Source organism: Dendrobates tinctorius, unplaced genomic scaffold (genome assembly GCF_039654945.1).
Source record: "Dendrobates tinctorius isolate UK_male_01 unplaced genomic scaffold, ASM3965494v1 ptg000296l, whole genome shotgun sequence".
NCBI classification, from domain to species: Eukaryota; Metazoa; Chordata; class Amphibia; order Anura; family Dendrobatidae; genus Dendrobates; species Dendrobates tinctorius.
Window position 1 is genome coordinate 2,410,627 of NW_027361963.1, and position 22,923 is coordinate 2,433,549.

Sequence of the window (22,923 nt, forward strand, 5' to 3'; positions counted from 1 at the left end):
AATCCTCCAGTGCCGTCCTGTATAATGTCCCAGCAGTCACCTCTCCGCTCATCACCCAGAATCCTCCAGCGCCGTCCTGTATAATGTCCCTGCAGTCACCACTCCGCTCATCACCCAGAATCCTCCAGTGCCGTCCTGTATAATGTCCCAGCAGTCACCTCTCCGCTCATCACCCAGAATGCTCCAGTGCCGTCCTGTATAATGTCGCAGCAGTCACCTCTCCGCTCATCACCCAGAATCCTCCAGTGCCGTCCTGTATAATGTCCCAGCAGTCACCTCTCCGCTCATCACCCAGAATCCTCCAGTGCCGCCCTGTATAATGTCCCAGCAGTCACCTCTCCGCTCATCACCCAGAATCCTCCAGTGCCGTCCTGTATAATGTCCCAGCAGTCACCTCTCCGCTCATCACCCAGAATGCTCCAGTGCCGTCCTGTATAATGTCGCAGCAGTCACCTCTCCGCTCATCACCCAGAATCCTCCAGTGCCGTCCTGTATAATGTCCCAGCAGTCACCTCTCCGCTCATCACCCAGAATCCTCCAGTGCCGCCCTGTATAATGTCCCAGCAGTCACCTTTCCGCTCATCACCCAGAATCCTCCAGTGCCGTCCTGTATAATGTCCCAGCAGTCACCTCTCCGCTCATCACCCAGAATCCTCCAGTGCCGTCCTGTATAATGTCGCAGCAGTCACCCCTCCGCTCATCACCCAGAATCCTCCAGTGCCGTCCTGTATAATGTCCCAGCAGTCACCTCTCCGCTCATCACCCAGAATCCTCCAGTGCCGTCCTGTATAATGTCCCAGCAGTCTCCTCTCCGCTCATCACCCAGAATCCTCCAGTGCCGTCCTGTATAATGTCCCAGCAGTCACCTCTCCGCTCATCACCCAGAATCCTCCAGTGCCGTCCTGTATAATGTCGCAGCAGTCACCACTCCGCTCATCACCCAGAATCCTCCAGTGCCGCCCTGTATAATGTCCCAGCAGTCACCTTTCCGCTCATCACCCAGAATCCTCCAGTGCCGTCCTGTATAATGTCCCAGCAGTCACCTCTCCGCTCATCACCCAGAATCCTCCAGTGCCGCCCTGTATAATGTCCCAGCAGTCACCTTTCCGCTCATCACCCAGAATCCTCCAGTGCCGTCCTGTATAATGTCCCAGCAGTCACCTCTCCGCTCATCACCCAGAATCCTCCAGTGCCGTCCTGTATAATGTCGCAGCAGTCACCCCTCCGCTCATCACCCAGAATCCTCCAGTGCCGTCCTGTATAATGTCCCAGCAGTCACCTCTCCGCTCATCACCCAGAATCCTCCAGTGCCGTCCTGTATAATGTCCCAGCAGTCACCTCTCCGCTCATCACCCAGAATCCTCCAGTGCCGTCCTGTATAATGTCCCAGCAGTCACCTCTCCGCTCATCACCCAGAATCCTCCAGTGCCGTCCTGTATAATGTCCCAGCAGTCACCTCTCCGCTCATCACCCAGAATCCTCCAGTGCCGTCCTGTATAATGTCGCAGCAGTCACCACTCCGCTCATCACCCAGAATCCTCCAGTGCCGTCCTGTATAATGTCCCAGCAGTCACCTCTCCGCTCATCACCCAGAATCCTCCAGCGCCGTCCTGTATAATGTCCCTGCAGTCACCACTCCGCTCATCACCCAGAATCCTCCAGTGCCGTCCTGTATAATGTCCCAGCAGTCACCTCTCCGCTCATCACCCAGAATCCTCCAGTGCCGTCCTGTATAATGTCCCAGCAGTCTCCTCTCCGCTCATCACCCAGAATCCTCCAGTGCCGTCCTGTATAATGTCCAGCAGTCACCTCTCCCCTCATCACCCAGAATCCTCCAGTGCCGTCCTGTATAATATCCCAGCAGTCACCTCTCCGCTCATCACCCAGAATCCTCCAGTGTCGTCCTGTATAATGTCCCAGCAGTCTCCTCTCCGCTCATCACCCAGAATCCTCCAGTGCCGTCCTGTATAATGTCCCAGCAGTCACCCCTCCGCTCATCACCCAGAATCCTCCAGTGCCGTCCTGTATAATGTCCCAGCAGTCACCTCTCCGCTCATCACCCAGAATCCTCCAGTGCCGTCCTGTATAATGTCCCAGCAGTCTCCTCTCCGCTCATCACCCAGAATCCTCCAGTGCCGTCCTGTATAGTGTCCAGCAGTCACCTCTCCCCTCATCACCCAGAATCCTCCAGTGCCGTCCTGTATAATATCCCAGCAGTCACCTCTCCGCTCATCACCCAGAATCCTCCAGTGCCGTCCTGTATAATGTCCCAGCAGTCACCTCTCCGCTCATCACCCAGAATCCTCCAGTGCCGTCCTGTATAATGTCCAGCAGTCACCTCTCCCCTCATCACCCAGAATCCTCCAGTGCCGTCCTGTATAATATCCCAGCAGTCACCTCTCCGCTCATCACCCAGAATCCTCCAGTGTCGTCCTGTATAATGTCCCAGCAGTCACCTCTCCGCTCATCACCCAGAATCCTCCAGTCCCGTCCTGTATAATGTCCCAGCAGTCACCTCTCCTCTCATCACCCAGAATCCTCCAGTGCCGTCCTGTATAATATCCCAGCAGTCACCTCTCCGCTCATCACCCAGAATCCTCCAGTGCCGTCCTGTATAATGTCCCTGCAGTCACCTCTCCGCTCATCACCCAGAATCCTCCAGTGCCGTCCTGTATAATGTCCCAGCAGTCACCTCTCCGCTCATCACCCAGAATCCTCCAGTGCCGTCCTGTATAATGTCCCTGCAGTCACCTCTCCGCTCATCACCCAGAATCCTCCAGTGCCGTCCTGTATAATGTCCCAGCAGTCACCTCTCCGCTCATCACCCAGAATCCTCCAGTGTCGTCCTGTATAATGTCCCAGCAGTCACCTCTCCGCTCATCACCCAGAATCCTCCAGTGCCGTCCTGTATAATGTCCCAGCAGTCACCTCTCCGCTCATCACCCAGAATCCTCCAGTGCCGTCCTGTATAATGTCCCAGCAGTCACCTCTCCGCTCATCACCCAGAATCCTCCAGTGCCGTCCTGTATAATGTCCCTGCAGTCACCTCTCCGCTCATCACCCAGAATCCTCCAGTGCCGTCCTGTATAATGTCCCAGCAGTCTCCTCTCCGCTCATCACCCAGAATCCCCCAGTGCCGTCCTGTATAATGTCCCAGCAGTCACCTCTCCGCTCATCACCCAGAATTCTCCAGTGCCCTCCTGTATAATGTCCCTGCAGTCACCTCTCCGCTCATCACCCAGAATCCTCCAGTGTCGTCCTGTATAATGTCCCAGCAGTCACCTCTCCGCTCATCACCCAGAATCCTCCAGTGCCGTCCTGTATAATGTCCCAGCAGTCACCTCTCCGCTCATCACCCAGAATCCTCCAGTGCCGTCCTGTATAATGTCCCTGCAGTCACCTCTCCGCTCATCACCCAGAATCCTCCAGTGTCGTCCTGTATAATGTCCCAGCAGTCACCTCTCCGCTCATCACCCAGAATCCTCCAGTGCCGTCCTGTATAATGTCCCTGCAGTCACCTCTCCGCTCATCACCCAGAATCCTCCAGTGTCGTCCTGTATAATGTCCCAGCAGTCACCTCTCCGCTCATCACCCAGAATCCTCCAGTGCCGTCCTGTATAATGTCCCAGCAGTCACCTCTCCGCTCATCACCCAGAATCCTCCAGTGCCGTCCTGTATAATGTCCCAGCAGTCACCTCTCCGCTCATCACCCAGAATCCTCCAGTGTCGTCCTGTATAATGTCCCAGCAGTCACCTCTCCGCTCATCACCCAGAATCCTCCAGTGCCGTCCTGTATAATGTCCCAGCAGTCACCTCTCCGCTCATCACCCAGAATCCTCCAGTGTCGTCCTGTATAATGTCCCAGCAGTCACCTCTCCGCTCATCACCCAGAATCCTCCAGTGCCGTCCTGTATAATGTCCCAGCAGTCTCCTCTCCGCTCATCACCCAGAATCCTCCAGTGCCGTCCTGTATAATGTCCCTGCAGTCACCTCTCCGCTCATCACCCAGAATCCTCCAGTGCCGTCCTGTATAATGTCCCAGCAGTCACCTCTCCGCTCATCACCCAGAATCCTCCAGTGCCGTCCTGTATAATGTCCCAGCAGTCACCTCTCCGCTCATCACCCAGAATCCTCCAGTGCCGTCCTGTATAATGTCCCAGCAGTCACCTCTCCGCTCATCACCCAGAATCCCCCAGTGCCGTCCTGTATAATGTCCCAGCAGTCACCTCTCCGATCATCACCCAGAATCCTCCAGTGCCGTCCTGTATAATGTCCCAGCAGTCACCTCTCCGATCATCACCCAGAATCCTCCAGTGCCCTCCTGTATAATGTCCCAGCAGTCACCTCTCCTCTCATCACCCAGAATCCTCCAGTGCCGTCCTGTATAATGTCCCAGCAGTCACCTCTCCGCTCATCACCCAGAATCCTCCAGTGCCCTCCTGTATAATGTCCCAGCAGTCACCTCTCCGATCATCACCCAGAATCCTCCAGTGCCGTCCTGTATAATGTCCCAGCAGTCACCTCTCCGCTCATCACCCAGAATCCCCCAGTGCCGTCCTGTATAATGTCCCAGCAGTCACCTCTCCGATCATCACCCAGAATCCTCCAGTGCCCTCCTGTATAATGTCCCAGCAGTCACCTCTCCTCTCATCACCCAGAATCCTCCAGTGCCGTCCTGTATAATGTCCCAGCAGTCACCTCTCCTCTCATCACCCAGAATCCTCCAGTGCCGTCCTGTATAATGTCCCAGCAGTCACCTCTCCGCTCATCACCCAGAATCCTCCAGTGCCGTCCTGTATAATGTCCCAGCAGTCACCTCTCCGCTCATCACCCAGAATCCTCCAGTGTCGTCCTGTATAATATCCCAGCAGTCACCTCTCCGCTCATCACCCAGAATCCTCCAGTGCCGTCCTGTATAATGTCCCAGCAGTCACCTCTCCGCTCATCACCCAGAATCCTCCAGTGCCGTCCTGTATAATGTCCCAGCAGTCTCCTCTCCGCTCATCACCCAGAATCCCCCAGTGCCGTCCTGTATAATGTCCCAGCAGTCACCTCTCCGATCATCACCCAGAATCCTCCAGTGCCGTCCTGTATAATGTCCCAGCAGTCACCTCTCCACTCATCACCCAGAATCCTCCAGTGCCCTCCTGTATAATGTCCCTGCAGTCACCTCTCCGCTCATCACCCAGAATCCTCCAGTGTCGTCCTGTATAATATCCCAGCAGTCACCTCTCCGCTCATCACCCAGAATCCTCCAGTGCCGCCCTGTATAATGTCCCAGCAGTCACCTCTCCGCTCATCACCCAGAATCCTCCAGTGTCGTCCTGTATAATATCCCAGCAGTCACCTCTCCGCTCATCACCCAGAATCCTCCAGTGCCGTCCTGTATAATGTCCCAGCAGTCACCTCTCCGCTCATCACCCAGAATCCTCCAGTGCCGTCCTGTATAATGTCCCAGCAGTCTCCTCTCCGCTCATCACCCAGAATCCCCCAGTGCCGTCCTGTATAATGTCCCAGCAGTCACCTCTCCGATCATCACCCAGAATCCTCCAGTGCCGTCCTGTATAATGTCCCAGCAGTCACCTCTCCACTCATCACCCAGAATCCTCCAGTGCCCTCCTGTATAATGTCCCTGCAGTCACCTCTCCGCTCATCACCCAGAATCCTCCAGTGTCGTCCTGTATAATATCCCAGCAGTCTCCTCTCCGCTCATCACCCAGAATCCCCCAGTGCCGTCCTGTATAATGTCCCAGCAGTCACCTCTCCGATCATCACCCAGAATCCTCCAGTGCCGTCCTGTATAATGTCCCAGCAGTCACCTCTCCGCTCATCACCCAGAATCCTCCAGTGCCGTCCTGTATAATGTCCCAGCAGTCACCTCTCCGCTCATCACCCAGAATCCTCCAGTGTCGTCCTGTATAATATCCCAGCAGTCACCTCTCCGCTCATCACCCAGAATCCTCCAGTGCCGTCCTGTATAATGTCCCAGCAGTCACCTCTCCGCTCATCACCCAGAATCCTCCAGTGCCGTCCTGTATAATGTCCCAGCAGTCACCTCTCCGCTCATCACCCAGAATCCTCCAGTGCCGTCCTGTATAATGTCCCAGCAGTCACCTCTCCGCTCATCACTCAGAATCCTCCAGTGCCGTCCTGTATAATGTCCCAGCAGTCACCTCTCCGCTCATCACCCAGAATCCTCCAGTGCCGTCCTGTATAATGTCCCAGCAGTCACCTCTCCGCTCATCACTCAGAATCCTCCAGTGCCGTCCTGTACAATGTCCCAGCAGTCACCTGTCCGCTCATCACCCAGAATCCTCCAGTGCCGTCCTGTATAATGTCCCAGCAGTCACCTCTCCGCTCATCACGCAGAATCCTCCAGTGCCGTCCTGTATAATGTCCCAGCAGTCACCTCTCCGCTCATCACCCAGAATCCTCCAGTGCCGTCCTGTATAATGTCCCAGCAGTCACCTCTCCGCTCATCACCCAGAATCCTCCAGTGCCGTCCTGTATAATGTCCCAGCAGTCACCTCTCCGCTCATCACCCAGAATCCTCCAGTGTCGTCCTGTATAATATCCCAGCAGTCACCTCTCCGCTCATCACCCAGAATCCTCCAGTGTCGTCCTGTATAATGTCCCAGCAGTCACCTCTCCGCTCATCACGCAGAATCCTCCAGTGCCGTCCTGTACAATGTCCCAGCAGTCACCTCTCCGCTCATCACCCAGAATCCTCCAGTGCCGTCCTGTATAATGTCCCAGCAGTCACCTCTCCGCTCATCACCCAGAATCCTCCAGTGCCGTCCTGTATAATGTCCCAGCAGTCACCTCTCCGCTCATCACCCAGAATCCTCCAGTGTCGTCCTGTATAATATCCCAGCAGTCACCTCTCCGCTCATCACCCAGAATCCTCCAGTGCCGTCCTGTATAATGTCCCAGCAGTCACCTCTCCGCTCATCACCCAGAATCCTCCAGTGCCGTCCTGTATAATGTCCCAGCAGTCTCCTCTCCGCTCATCACCCAGAATCCCCCAGTGCCGTCCTGTATAATGTCCCAGCAGTCACCTCTCCGATCATCACCCAGAATCCTCCAGTGCCCTCCTGTATAATGTCCCTGCAGTCACCTCTCCGCTCATCACCCAGAATCCTCCAGTACCGTCCTGTATAATATCCCAGCAGTCACCTCTCCGCTCATCACCCAGAATCCTCCAGTGCCGTCCTGTATAATGTCCCAGCAGTCACCTCTCCGCTCATCACCCAGAATCCTCCAGTGCCGTCCTGTATAATGTCCCAGCAGTCACCTCTCCGCTCATCACTCAGAATCCTCCAGTGCCGTCCTGTACAATGTCCCAGCAGTCACCTCTCCGCTCATCACCCAGAATCCTCCAGTGCCGTCCTGTATAATGTCCCAGCAGTCACCTCTCCGCTCATCACGCAGAATCCTCCAGTGCCGTCCTGTACAATGTCCCAGCAGTCACCTCTCCGCTCATCACCCAGAATCCTCCAGTGCCGTCCTGTATAATGTCCCAGCAGTCACCTCTCCGCTCATCACGCAGAATCCTCCAGTGCCGTCCTGTATAATGTCCCAGCAGTCACCTCTCCGCTCATCACGCAGAATCCTCCAGTGCCGTCCTGTATAATGTCCCAGCAGTCACCTCTCCGCTCATCACCCAGAATCCTCCAGTGCCGTCCTGTATAATGTCCCAGCAGTCACCTCTCCGCTCATCACCCAGAATCCTCCAGTGCCGTCCTGTATAATGTCCCAGCAGTCACCTCTCCGCTCATCACCCAGAATCCTCCAGTGCCGTCCTGTATAATGTCCCAGCAGTCACCTCTCCGCTCATCACCCAGAATCCTCCAGTGCCGTCCTGTATAATGTCCCAGCAGTCACCTCTCCGCTCATCACCCAGAATCCTCCAGTGCCGTCCTGTATAATGTCCCAGCAGTCTCCTCTCCGCTCATCACCCAGAATCCTCCAGTGCCCTCCTGTATAATGTCCCAGCAGTCACCTCTCCGCTCATCACCCAGAATCCTCCAGTGCCGTCCTGTATAATGTCCCAGCAGTCACCTCTCCGCTCATCACCCAGAATCCTCCAGTGCCGTCCTGTATAATGTCCCAGCAGTCTCCTCTCCGCTCATCACCCAGAATCCTCCAGTGCCCTCCTGTATAATGTCCCAGCAGTCACCTCTCCGCTCATCACGCAGAATCCTCCAGTGCCGTCCTGTACAATGTCCCAGCAGTCACCTCTCCGCTCATCACCCAGAATCCCCCAGTGCCGTCCTGTACAATGTCCCAGCAGTCACCTCTCCTCATCACCCAGAATCCTCCAGTGCCGTCCTGTATAATGTCCCAGCAGTCACCTCTCCGCTCATCACGCAGAATCCTCCAGTGCCGTCCTGTACAATGTCCCAGCAGTCACCTCTCCGCTCATCACCCAGAATCCTCCAGTGCCGTCCTGTATAATGTCCCAGCAGTCACCTCTCCACTCATCACCCAGAATCCTCCAGTGCCGTCCTGTACAATGTCCCAGCAGTCACCTCTCCTCATCACCCAGAATCCTCCAGTGCCGTCCTGTATAATGTCCCAGCAGTCACCTCTCCGCTCATCACGCAGAATCCTCCAGTGCCGTCCTGTACAATGTCCCAGCAGTCACCTCTCCGCTCATCACCCAGAATCCTCCAGTGCCGTCCTGTATAATGTCCCAGCAGTCACCTCTCCGCTCATCACCCAGAATCCTCCAGTGCCGTCCTGTATAATGTCCCAGCAGTCACCTCTCCACTCATCACCCAGAATCCTCCAGTGCCGTCCTGTACAATGTCCCAGCAGTCACCTCTCCTCATCACCCAGAATCCTCCAGTGCCGTCCTGTATAATGTCCCAGCAGTCACCTCTCCGCTCATCACCCAGAATCCTCCAGTGCCGTCCTGTATAATGTCCCAGCAGTCACCTCTCCGCTCATCACCCAGAATCCCCCAGTGCCGTCCTGTATAATGTCCCAGCAGTCACCTCTCCTCTCATCACCCAGAATCCTCCAGTGTCGTCCTGTATAATGTCCCTGCAGTCTCCTCTCCGCTCATCACCCAGAATCCTCCAGTGCCGTCCTGTATAATGTCCCAGCAGTCACCTCTCCGCTCATCACCCAGAATCCTCCAGTGCCGTCCTGTATAATGTCCCAGCAGTCACCTCTCCTCTCATCACCCAGAATCCTCCAGTGTCGTCCTGTATAAGGTCCCTGCAGTCTCCTCTCCGCTCATCACCCAGAATCCTCCAGTGCCGTCCTGTAGAATGTCCCAGCAGTCACCTCTCCGCTCATCACCCAGAATCCTCCAGTGCCGTCCTGTATAATGTCCCAGCAGTCACCTCTCCTCTCATCACCCAGAATCCTCCAGTGCCGTTCTGTATAATGTCCCAGCAGTCACCTCTCCGCTCATCACCCAGAATCCCCCAGTGCCGTCCTGTATAATGTCCCAGCAGTCACCTCTCCGCTCATCACCCAGAATCCTCCAGTGCCGTCCTGTATAATGTCCCAGCAGTCACCTCTCCGCTCATAACCCAGAATCCCCCAGTGCCGTCCTGTATAATGTCCCAGCAGTCACCTCTCCGCTCATCACCCAGAATCCCCCAGTGCCGTCCTGTATAATGTCCCAGCAGTCACCTCTCCTCTCATCACCCAGAATCCCCCAGTGCCGTCCTGTATAATGTCCCAGCAGTCACCTCTCCGCTCATCACCCAGAATCCTCCAGTGCCGTCCTGTATAATGTCCCAGCAGTCACCTCTCCGCTCACCACCCAGAATCCTCCAGTGCCGTCCTGTATAATGTCCCAGCAGTCACCTCTCCGCTCATTACCCAGAATCCTCCAGTGCCGTCCTGTATAATGTCCCAGCAGTCACCTCTCCTCTCATCACCCAGAATCCTCCAGTGCCGTCCTGTATAATGTCCCAGCAGTCACCTCTCCGCTCATCACCCAGAATCCTCCAGTGCCGTCCTGTATAATGTCCCAGCAGTCACCTCTCCGCTCATCACCCAGAATCCTCCAGTGCCGTCCTGTATAATGTCCCAGCAGTCACCTCTCCTCTCATCACCCAGAATCCTCCAGTGCCGTCCTGTGTAATGTCCCAGCAGTCACCTCTCCGCTCATCACCCAGAATCCTCCAGTGCCGTCCTGTATAATGTCCCAGCAGTCACCTCTCCGCTCATCACTCAGAATCCTCCAGTGCCGTCCTGTATAATGTCCCAGCAGTCACCTCTCCGCTCATCACCCAGAATCCTCCAGTGCCGTCCTGTATAATGTCCCAGCAGTCACCTCTCCGCTCATCACCCAGAATCCTCCAGTGCCGTCCTGTATAATGTCCCAGCAGTCACCTCTCCGCTCATCACTCAGAATCCTCCAGTGCCGTCCTGTATAATGTCCCAGCAGTCACCTCTCCGCTCATCACCCAGAATCCTCCAGTGCCGTCCTGTATAATGTCCCAGCAGTCACCTCTCCGCTCATCACTCAGAATCCTCCAGTGCCCTCCTGTATAATGTCCCAGCAGTCACCTCTCCGCTCATCACCCAGAATCCTCCAGTGCCGTCCTGTATAATGTCCCAGCAGTCACCTCTCCGCTCATCACCCAGAATCCTCCAGTGCCATCCTGTATAATGTCCCAGCAGTCACCTCTCCGCTCATCACCCAGAATCCTCCAGTGCCGTCCTGTATAATGTCCCAGCAATCTCCTCTCCGCTCATCACCCAGAATCCTCCAGTGCCATCCTGTAGAATGTCCCAGCAGTCACCTCTCAGGTCATCACCCAGAATCCTCCAGTGCCGTCCTGTATAATGTCCCAGCAATCTCCTCTCCGCTCATCACCCAGAATCCTCCAGTGCCATCCTGTATAATGTCCCAGCAGTCACCTCTCAGGTCATCACCCAGAATCCTCCAGTGCCGTCCTGTACAATGTCCCAGCAGTCACCTCTCCTCTCATCACCCAGAATCCTCCAGTGCCGTCCTGTATAATGTCCCAGCAGTCACCTCTCCGCTCATCACCCAGAATCCTCCAGTGCCGTCCTGTATAATGTCCCAGCAGTCACCTCTCCTCTCATCACCCAGAATCCTCCAGTGCCGTCCTGTATAATGTCCCAGCAGTCACCTCTCCGCTCATCACCCAGAATCCTCCAGTGCCGTCCTGTATAATGTCCCAGCAGTCACCTCTCCTCTCATCACCCAGAATCCTCCAGTGCCGTCCTGTATAATGTCCCAGCAGTCACCTCTCCGCTCATCACCCAGAATCCTCCAGTGCCGTCCTGTATAATGTCCCAGCAGTCACCTCTCCGCTCATCACCCAGAATCCTCCAGTGCCGTCCTGTATAATATCCCAGCAGTCACCTCTCCGCTCATCACCCAGAATCCTCCAGTGCCGTCCTGTATAATGTCCCAGCAGTCACCTCTCCGCTCATCACCCAGAATCCTCCAGTGCCGTCCTGTATAATGTCCCAGCAGTCACCTCTCCGCTCATCACTCAGAATCCTCCAGTGCCCTCCTGTATAATGTCCCAGCAGTCACCTCTCCGCTCATCACTCAGAATCCTCCAGTGCCGTCCTGTATAATGTCCCAGCAGTCACCTCTCCGCTCATCACCCAGAATCCTCCAGTGCCGTCCTGTATAATGTCCCAGCAGTCACCTCTCCGCTCATCACCCAGAATCCTCCAGTGCCGTCCTGTATAATATCCCAGCAGTCACCTCTCCGCTCATCACCCAGAATCCTCCAGTGCCGTCCTGTATAATGTCCCAGCAGTCACCTCTCCGCTCATCACCCAGAATCCTCCAGTGCCGTCCTGTATAATGTCCCAGCAGTCACCTCTCCGCTCATCACTCAGAATCCTCCAGTGCCGTCCTGTATAATGTCCCAGCAGTCACCTCTCCGCTCATCACCCAGAATCCTCCAGTGCCGTCCTGTATAATGTCCCAGCAGTCACCTCTCCGCTCATCACCCAGAATCCTCCAGTGACGTCCTGTATAATGTCCCAGCAGTCACCTCTCCGCACATCACCCAGAATACTCCAGTGCTGTATAATGTCCCAGCAGTCACCTCTCCGCTCATCACCCAGAATCCTCCAGTGCCGTCCTGTATAATGTCCCAGCAGTCACCTCTCCGCTCATCACCCAGAATCCTCCAGTGCCCTCCTGTATAATGTCCCAGCAGTCACCTCTCCGCTCATCACCCAGAATCCTCCAGTGCCCTCCTGTATAATGTCCCAGCAGTCACCTCTCCGCACATCACCCAGAATACTCCAGTGCTCTCCTGTATAATGTCCCAGCAGTCACCTCTCCGCTCATCACTCAGAATCCTCCAGTGCCGTCCTGTATAATGTCCCAGCAGTCACCTCTCCGCTCATCACCCAGAATCCTCCAGTGCCGTCCTGTATAATGTCCCAGCAGTCACCTCTCCGCTCATCACCCGGAATCTTCCAGTGCCGTCCTGTATAATGTTCCAGCAGTCACCTCTCCGCTCATCACCCAGAATCCTCCAGAGCCGTCCTGTATAATGTCCCAGCAGTCACCTCTCCGCTCATCACCCAGAATCCTCCAGAGCCGTCCTGTATAATGTCCCAGCAGTCACCTCTCCGCTCATCACCCGGAATCTTCCAGTGCCGTCCTGTATAATGTCCCAGCAGTCACCTCTCCGCTCATCACTCAGAATCCTCCAGAGCCGTCCTGTATAATGTCCCAGCAGTCACCTCTCCGCTCATCACCCAGAATCCTCCAGAGCCGTCCTGTATAATGTCCCAGCAGTCACCTCTCCGCTCATCACCCGGAATCTTCCAGTGCCGTCCTGTATAATGTCCCAGCAGTCACCTCTCCGCTCATCACCCAGAATCCTCCAGAGCCGTCCTGTATAATGTCCCAGCAGTCACCTCTCCGCTCATCACCCGGAATCTTCCAGTGCCGTCCTGTATAATGTCCCAGCAGTCACCTCTCCGCTCATCACTCAGAATCCTCCAGTGCCGTCCTGTATAATGTCCCAGCAGTCACCTCTCCGCTCATCACCCAGAATCCTCCAGTGCCGTCCTGTATAATGTCCCAGCAGTCACCTCTCCGCTCATCACCCGGAATCTTCCAGTGCCGTCCTGTATAATGTTCCAGCAGTCACCTCTCCGCTCATCACCCAGAATCCTCCAGAGCCGTCCTGTATAATGTCCCAGCAGTCACCTCTCCGCTCATCACCCAGAATCCTCCAGAGCCGTCCTGTATAATGTCCCAGCAGTCACCTCTCCGCTCATCACCCAGAATCCTCCAGTGCCGTCCTGTATAATGTCCCAGCAGTCACCTCTCCGCTCATCACCCGGAATCTTCCAGTGCCGTCCTGTATAATGTTCCAGCAGTCACCTCTCCGCTCATCACCCCGAATCCTCCAGAGCCGTCCTGTATAATGTCCCAGCAGTCACCTCTCCGCTCATCACCCAGAATCCTCCAGAGCCGTCCTGTATAATGTCCCAGCAGTCACCTCTCCGCTCATCACCCCGAATCCTCCAGTGCTGTCCTGTATAATGTCCCAGCAGTCACCTCTCCGCTCATCACCCCGAATCCTCCAGAGCCGTCCTGTATAATGTCCCAGCAGTCACCTCTCCGCTCATCACCCAGAATCCTCCAGAGCCGTCCTGTATAATGTCCCAGCAGTCACCTCTCCGCTCATCACCCCGAATCCTCCAGTGCCGTCCTGTATAATGTCCCAGCAGTCACCTCTCCGCTCATCACCCAGAATCCTCCAGAGCCGTCCTGTATAATGTCCCAGCAGTCACCTCTCCGCTCATCACCCCGAATCCTCCAGTGCTGTCCTGTATAATGTCCCAGCAGTCTCCTCTCCGCTCATCACCCCGAATCCTCCAGTGCCGTCCTGTATAATGTCCCAGCAGTCTCCTCTCCGCTCATCACCCAGAATCCTCCAGTGCCGTCCTGTATAATGTCCCAGCAGTCACCTCTCCGCTCATCACCCAGAATCCTCCAGTGCCGTCCTGTATAATGTCCCAGCAGTCACCTCTCCGCTCATCACCTGGAATCCTCCAGTGCCGTCGTCCTGTATAATGTCCCAGCAGTCACCTCTCCGCTCATCACCCCGAATCCTCCAGTGCCGTCCTGTATAATGTCCCAGCAGTCTCCTCTCCGCTCATCACCCAGAATTCTCCAGTGCCGTCCTGTATAATGTCCCAGCAGTCACCTCTCCGCTCATCGCCCAGAATCCTCCAGTGCTGTCCTGTATAATGTCCCAGCAGTCACCTCTCCGCTCATCACCCAGAATCCTCCAGTGCCGTCCTGTATAATGTCCCAGCAGTCACCTCTCCGCTCATCACCCAGAATCCTCTAGAGCCGTCCTGTATAATGTCCCAGCAGTCACCTCTCCGCTCATCACCCAGAATCCTCCAGTGCCGTCCTGTATAATGTCCCAGCAGTCACCTCTCCGCTCATCACCCAGAATCCTCCAGAGCCGTCCTGTATAATGTCCCAGCAGTCACCTCTCCGCTCATCACCCAGAATCCTCCAGTGCCGTCCTGTATAATGTCCCAGCAGTCACCTCTCCGCTCATCACCCAGAATCCTCCAGTGCCGTCCTGTATAATGTCCCAGCAGTCACCTCTCCGCTCATCACCCAGAATCCTCCAGTGCCGTCCTGTATAATGTCCCAGCAGTCACCTCTCCTCTCATCACCCAGAATCCTCCAGTGCCGTCCTGTATAATGTCCCAGCAGTCACCTCTCCGCTCATCACCCAGAATCCTCCAGTGCCGTCCTGTATAATGTCCCAGCAGTCACCTCTCCGCTCATCACCCAGAATCCTCCAGAGCCGTCCTGTATAATGTCCCAGCAGTCACCTCTCCGGTCATCACCCAGAATCCTCCAGTGCCGTCCTGTATAATGTCCCAGCAGTCACCTCTCCGCTCATCACCCAGAATCCTCCAGTGCCCTCCTGTATAATGTCCCAGCAGTCACCTCTCCCCTCATCACCCAGAATCCTCCAGTGCCCTCCTGTATAATGTCCCAGCAGTCTCCTCTCATCACCCAGAATCCTCCAGTGCCGTCCTGTATAATGTCCCAGCAGTCACCTCTCCGCTCATCACCCAGAATCCCCCAGTCCTGTATAATGTCCCAGCAGTCACCTCTCCGCTCATCACCCAGAATCCTCCAGTGCCGTCCTGTATAATGTCCCAGCAGTCACCTCTCCGCTCATCACCCAGAATCCTCCAGTCCTGTATAATGTCCCAGCAGTCACCTCTCCGCTCATCACCCAGAATCCTCCAGTCCTGTATAATGTCCCAGCAGTCACCACTCCGCTCATCACCCAGAATCCTCCAGTCCTGTATAATGTCCCAGCAGTCACCTCTCCGCTCAGCAGCTCGATCATCTTGTTGCTGAGCTCCAGGATCCTCTTGTTCCTCTCATGTATCGGGGAGTGCGGGGGAGGCTCTGTGATGGGGCCCGGGCTCCGCCCTCCTGACTCCTGGAGATGGAAGATGGGAGTCACATAGTTCCCCGGTGTCTTCCTCACTATTGTGTAATCCTGTGTATTGAGAAAAGTGGTAAAACTCTAAACCTCAGCAGGATAATGAATTACTTGTGGCTTTTTTAATTTATAGCTAAAACTTAATTACAGATTTTCTTTAAAGGGAATCTTTCACCAGATTTTTGACGGCTAATCTGAGATCAGACTCATGTGAAGACAGACCCTGATTCCAGGGAGCTGTCATTTACTGGGCTGATTGCTGTAGTTTTGATAAAATCCCTGTTTAGTCAGTAGTAGGTGATCACTGGAGGACTAGTAAACCTGTGCCAGGCAGTCCAGCCATACCCCCAACTCTGATTGGCAGCTTTCTGCCTATGCACAGTGGACAGAGACATTTTATCAGGGGTGTGTTTGGGGCTATACAGAGCTCAGTGTTCAGAGAACTGGTAGATATACAGCAGAGATTATCAGAACTGCATTAATCAACCCAGTAAGTGACACATAAAATCAGGGTCTCTGCCCCAACATCATGCTGCTCTCAGATGTGGCAGTGAAAACCTGTTGTCTGACTTGTTTCACAACACAGTAAGGTGTCACTCAAATTTATGCAGAAAGAAAAAAATAAATAAAAAATGGATCTAATTCCTCTCCTGAAGAGTTGTATGAGTGGAATCCGTATGGCTGAACTTATGTGACGCGAGTTAGCGATTATTATCTCGCCCGCCATCCGTGTGCGGTCCGCACGCAGTGCGCTTTCACCCTCATCTGTACATACTGCAATGCTTTGTGTTTAGCTCCATGGAGCGGCTGCGACGTCCTGTGGCCGACACGTGCGCCACGTGCTTCCGCTTTTTTCTCGCACCCATAGTTACATTAGCGAGTGTCGCCCGATAGACGCGGCCACACGCAGCGTGCGGAGATTATTATCCGGACGACACTTACACCCCAGAACAACATCCGCAGATGAGCGCCGCCTCATGGGACAACACTGGTCAGAGCGCGACGCCAGGTTTCCTCCCACGCTGACATTGGTTTCTTATTCCGCAGTTTCTTTTTCTTTGTTTTTTTTTTTTTTACAGGTTTAACAACAAAAATAATAAACGACAATAATAAAATCCTCTGCGGCGAGGAGCCTGGTGTGAACACGGACAAAAGCAGCAGAGAAATGGGCCGCGCCGGGGGCACCGAAGGGCGTTACTGAAAGGGTTAACTGACTTGGGGCCCCTGATCTCCCCCTGCAGACACATCGATCAGGGGCCACAGCACATTCAGCGCTCTGCAGCCGGGACCAGACGGGTTCTGGGCATCAGAGGGGGCAAATAGCCAATTTCCACAGATTTCAGTCCATAACTGGGGTTTTTCAGGGGTTAAATGACGTTGGGCCACTGATCTCACACCACCGTTACATACAGATCAATGGCGGCTTCACGACCAGGTCCCTTCAATCTGATGCCCAGAACCCGCCTGGTCCCGGCTGCAGAGCGCTGAATGTGCTGTGGCCCCTGATCGATGTGTCTGCAGGGGGAGATCAGGGGCCCAGAGTCAGTTAACCCTTTCAGTAACGCCCTTCGGTGCCCCCGGTGCGGCCCATTTCTCTGCTGCTTTGTCCGTGTTCACACCAGGCTCCTCGCCGCAGAGGATTTTATTATTGTCGTTTATTATTTTTGTTGTTAAACCTGTAAAAAAAAAAACAGAGAAAAAGAAACTGCGGAATAAGAAACCAACGTCATCCGGGCCTCACATCGCACGCGTCCGTCTTATACTCCAGTGTGAACGAGGCCGAACGCGGATAGAAATGTAGAGGAGTTACCTCTCCGCTCAGCAGGGAGATGATCTCCAGGGCGCAGTGGAATAATCTCCTGGTGGTCTCATTCCTGTCCTCGTCCATCCTCGGGGGTCATTCAGGAGGAGGAGGGATGAGCACTGGATCAGCTGGAGGGATCTCGTCCTGCCGGCTGATAACCGATAACAGCTGCACACAACCGAGGCAGATCTGCTGCACTGAGAGCGGAAGGACCTGTGGTGACGTCACCGTCATGTGATCAGGGGGCGGGGCTCAGGAGAGAAGTGGTGAAGGACCTGTGATGACGTCACCGCCATGTGATCAGGGGGCGGAACTCAGTAGAGACGAGGGGAAGGACCTGTGGTGACGTCACCGCCATGTGATCAGGGGGCGGGGCTCAGGACAGCAGTGGTGAGAGAGCGTAGATCCAGTCATGTGACCGTGTTGACGTCACCCAGCTCCTCCCCTCAGTGCAGCAGGCTCCTCCTGTAGTGCTGTAGTGAGGGCTCTCCCTGGTTTCGGCTCTTCTTGTACATAGTGACACTTTTCCCGCTTTTCTCCCTCCCGTCCCTGCACTGTAGAGCCTGGGCCTCGTTATACAGCTGTCCCGGTGTCTAGTGAAGGCTCCTCCGCCATGTTGTCAGCCTGGGGCTCCGGCCCGCGCTCCTGTCTGTGCTGTGACTTATTCTCTGATATCTAATATTAATCTTTATTTTTATATAGCGCTAACATATTCCGCAGCGCTTTACAATTTGCACATATTTTCATCACTGTCCCCAATGGACAGAGGAAACCGGAGAACCCGGAGGAAACCCACGCAAACACGGGGAGAACATACAAACTCCTTGCAGATTCCCGACCCTTGGTGGGATTTGAAGCCCGGACTCCAGGACTGCAAGGCTGCAGCGCTAACCACTGAGCCACCGTGCTATGCCCTGAGCCACCGTGCTGACCACTGAGCCACCGTGCTGACCACTGAGCCACCATGCTGACCCCTGAGCCACCGTGCTCACCACTGAGCCACCGTGCTATGCCCTGAGCCACCGTGCTGACCCCTGAGCCACCGTGCTGACCACTGAGCCACCGTGCTGACCCCTGAGCCACCGTGCTGACCCCTGAGCCACCGTGCTATGCCCTGAGCCACCGTGCTGACCACTGAGCCACCGTGCTAACCCCTGAGCCACCGTGCTATGCCCTGAGCCACCGTGCTGACGACTGAGCCACCGTGCTGACCCCTGAGCCACCGTGCTATCCACTGAGCCATCGTGCTATGCCCTGAGCCACCGTGCTGACCACTGAGCCACCGTGCTAACCCCTGAGCCACCGTGCTATCCACTGAGCCACCGTGCTGACCACTGAGCCACCGTGCTATCCCCTGAGCCACCGTGCTAACCCCTGAGCCACCGTGCTATCCACTGAGCCATCGTGCTATGCCCTGAGCCACCGTGCTGACCACTGAGCCACCGTGCTAACCCCTGAGCCACCTTGCTATCCACTGAGCCACCGTGCTGACCACTGAGCCACCGTGCTATCCCCTGAGCCACCGTGCTAACCACTAGATTAGTCGGTGCGGTGACATCGGCCGGCGCTGGAGAAGATTCTTTGGGCTCATACCCGTCTGCGAGGAAAAAAATGGTCCTATTTCCAAATCGAAAAAGCAGACGAGTGTAATGAGATTTCCGTGCGATTTTTTCCCTCCAGCCGTCTCTCGATGTTTTACATCATGTTACAACCGCATTGTAGAGCACAACTCTCCACATCGTATTAAAACCAAATAATCCTCGAACCGTCCTGTATAGTAGAGTAAAAGGCTGCTGTTATGGGAAATGTTTATACTCTGATTATTATCTTGGACAGTTACATCTCCCCATGTATCGCTGATAATTCTGTATTTTAGTATTCGCTTTACAAGTGTTAGTCATAAAAGTAATAACACTGGGGCTGTCTCTGATATAGAGGCGGTCTGTGTGTTAAACATTTCTTTGTCTCTGAAAGTCTAGTAATCTGGATAGAACTGGTTTGAATTTTGTTTTTTCCCCAACTTAAATATCTTCTGTCTCAGGTAATGTAAGAAGCCATTCCCACTTTCCAGGGCCGCCATCAGGGAATTACTGCCCCGACTGGCGTACAGGGTCGGTGGGCAGAGAGGGCCCGCATCGGACCCCCTCTCATCATGCGAGGCGAAGTAAGAGTGAGCAGCAGGTGGACCAAGAGGCTGTGGGGCGTATAAGGGGGCAGGTAAGAGATGGGAATGGGCGGAGTAAGATGCGATGAGTGTCCGGGGGGGCATAATAACAGGCTGTGGTGGGCAGAGTAAAAAGGGGTTGAGTGTCATGGAAGAGTGTGAACGCTATAGCTGAGAGGGCGGAGGTAGGTTGTGATGGGCGGAGCCACATGAGCGGGACGGTCAGCGGTCCACCCATTGGTGACTTCCAGACGGTTGCGCACTGGGAGGGTGACAGCTATGAGCGGCCTGTCCGTTGTCATCGGTCATACAGCAGTGGGCCTTCAGCAAGGGACGGTCACATATCAGCGGTAGTTCGTGGCGGCACGTGACGGTGAGTGCAGGCATCAGGACAGGGAGACGCAGAGCTGGGTGGAGACGGCGGAGCTATTAATATTGGATGGTTTCCTGATGGGTCTGTTGTGCGCCACCTCTGCTCTGACTTCCGCAAGCGTCCCAGTGTTCCCGGGGGCAGAATGTGAGACACAGGGGGGTAGAATGTGAGACACAGGGGGGCAGAATGTGAGACACAGGGGGGCAGAATGTGAGACACAGGGGGCAGAATGTGAGACACAGGGGGCAGAATGTGAGACACAGGGGGGCAGAATGTGAGACACAGGGGGGAAGAATGTGAGACACAGGGGGGCAGAATGTGAGACACAGGGGGGCAGAATGTGAGACACAGGGGGGCAGAATGTGAGACACAGGAGGCAGAATGTGAGACACAGGGGGCAGAATGTGAGACACGGGGCAGAATGTGAGACACAGGGGGCAGAATGTGAGACACAGGGGGCAGAATGTGAGACACAGGGGGCAGAATGTGAGACACAGGGGGCAGAATGTGAGACACAGGGGGCAGAATGTGAGACACAGGGGGCAGAATGTGAGACACAGGGGGCAGAATGTGAGACACAGGGGGCAGAATGTGAGACACAGGGGGCAGAATGTGAGACACAGGGGGCAGAATGTGAGACACAGGGGGCAGAATGTGAGACACAGGGGGCAGAATGTGAGACACAGGGGGCAGAATGTGAGACACAGGGGGCAGAATGTGAGACACAGGAGGCAGAATGTGAGACACAGGAGGCAGAATGTGAGACACAGGGGGCAGAATGTGAGACACCATGGAAAGGACACCATTGTAGGCATTTACTACAGGCCACCTGTGCAAGCTGAAGATATGGATGAACTCTTTATGCATCAAATGGCCAAGTTCTCCAAAAAATATGACATAGTTGTCATGGGAGATTTCAACTATTCAGACATTTGTTGGGAATCTCTCTCAGGCAAAACTAACAGGTCAAGGAAATTCTTATCCTCTCTTGCTGACAACTTTATCTTCCAAAAGGTAAGGGAGAAAACAAGGGAAACTGCTACCTTGGATCTAATCCTTATAAACAGGGAGGAAATGGTTGAGGAGGTAAAAGTGGCTGGGACCCTAGGAGGTAGCGACCATGCTATTTTAGAATTTTGGATAACTAGAGGAGGAAGACCTGTGAAGACTCAGACGTCAAGGTTAGATTTCAGAAAGGCAGATTTTAAGGGACTCAGAAAGAGAATTGGAGGGATCCAATGGCTGGATATCCTTAAGGACAAAAATGTCCAGGAAGGATGGTACAGGAAAGATGTATATCTTTGTACCGTGTTAGCCAGTGGATAGAAAAATATTCAGGATTGAGAGTCCTCAGTAGTTGATACCTTTTAATGGCTAACTGAAAAGATATTGATACATTGATAAGCCTGATGAAGAGACCTGAGTAGTCTCGAAAGCTTGCAATGTATTACCATCTTTTCAGTTAGCCATTAAAAGGTATCAACTACTGAGGACTCTCAATCCTGAATATTTTTCAGGAAGGATGGGAAATCTAGAAAAATGAAATTCTCAAATCACAATTGTTAACAATTCCGAAAAGAGGGAAGAATAGGAAGCATTTAAGGAAACCAGGATGGATGAACACAGAACTTAAGCACATGCTAAAAAGGAAGAAAAAAATGTTTATAAAATGGAAAGAGGGAGGCATATCTAAAGAAGAATATAATGCTGTCTGCAGAACCTGTAGGGCACAAATCAGATTATCTAAAGCTGACAATAAATTGAGGCTTGCAAGAGAAGTCAAAAGCAATAATAAAGGATTTTGGGGATATGTCAAAAGTAAAAGAAAAGTCAAAGATGCTATAGGATTTTTGCAGGATGAAAATGATGAAATGGTAAGACAGGATGTTGAGAAGGCCGAACTTTTAAATTCCTATTTTGCATCTGTTTTCTCTCAGAAAGGAAATGTAACATCAACTGTTCTTCACTGTCCTATTAAGGGAATAGAAGAATCCAGGATATCTATAAACAGAAAGATAGTGAGGAAACACTTAGCTAACCTAAATGAATTCAAGTCTCCAGGTCCAGATGAATTACACCCCAGAGTACTGAAGGAGATAGCAGAAGAAATTTTTGAACCCCTCTTCATAATCTTTGAAAATTCTTGGAGAACAGGAGAAGTCCCAGAAGACTGGAGCAGAGCAAATGTTGTTCCTATCTTCAAAAAGGGGAAGAAGGTGGACCCCGGCAACTATAGGCCGGCGAGTCTGACTTCTATACTGTCACACCGTGCTCACCTGGGGGCGGGACCTCGGTCCCGACGTCATCTCTTCCGGAGCCGCGGTCACTCCGGGGGTCCCGTCGGGTGCGCACGCGCAGCTCTCATCCCCGGGTCTCCTCCTACATGTCACGTTTGTGCTTGCGCGCTCCTGTCAGTGCTATATAGGGCTCGGTCCTCTCTATGGTAATGGAGGACCTGACCCGGAACCTGTAGTGGTCATGTGCTTTCTGGCTAGGTCCTGACCCGGAACCAGTAGTAGTCATGTGCTATATCAGACGACCTCCCCCTAGGGGAGGTGCCTGATTATTGTTGTGCTTCCTGGCTTGGTCTGCCGTGTCCCTGCCTGGCTGTGCGCTGTATTCAGGTCCTCTGCTTTGTACTTGGTTGTGCCTCCTGGCACACGCTCTGACCCTGTGCTCTGTCTCGTACTCGGTTGTGCCTCCTGGCACATGCTCTGACCCTGTACTCTGTCTCATACTCGGTTGTGCCTCCTGGCACACGGTCTTACCCTGTACTCTGTCTTATACTCAGTTGTGCCTCCTGGCACACACTCTGATTCCGTGCTCTGTCTTATACTCAGTTGTGCCTCCTGGCACATGCTCTGATCCTGTACTCAGTCTCTTACTCTGTTGTGCCTCCTGGCACATGCACCAATCCTGCGCTCTGTCTTATGCTCAGTTGTGCCCTCTGGCACACACTCTGCTCCTGTACTCTGTTTCACCTCCTGGCACACCTGCTGCCTGACTCAGTGCTCTGACGTGCGCCTTACACGTTCCTGCAGACACACTCACCCACTCGTGTCTCCTGTGAGCCGGCCGCCTGGTGCCAGCAGTCGTGGTGCCTCACCCCCTGGGG

The 22,923-nt window shown here is 54.1% G+C and overlaps 1 pseudogene; it reads right to left on the reverse strand.

The window, feature by feature from the left end:
* Positions 1–17,540, reverse strand: part of LOC141073077 (uncharacterized) — a 119,238-nt pseudogene extending 101,698 nt beyond the window's left edge.
* Positions 17,541–22,923: the final 5,383 nt, after the last annotated feature.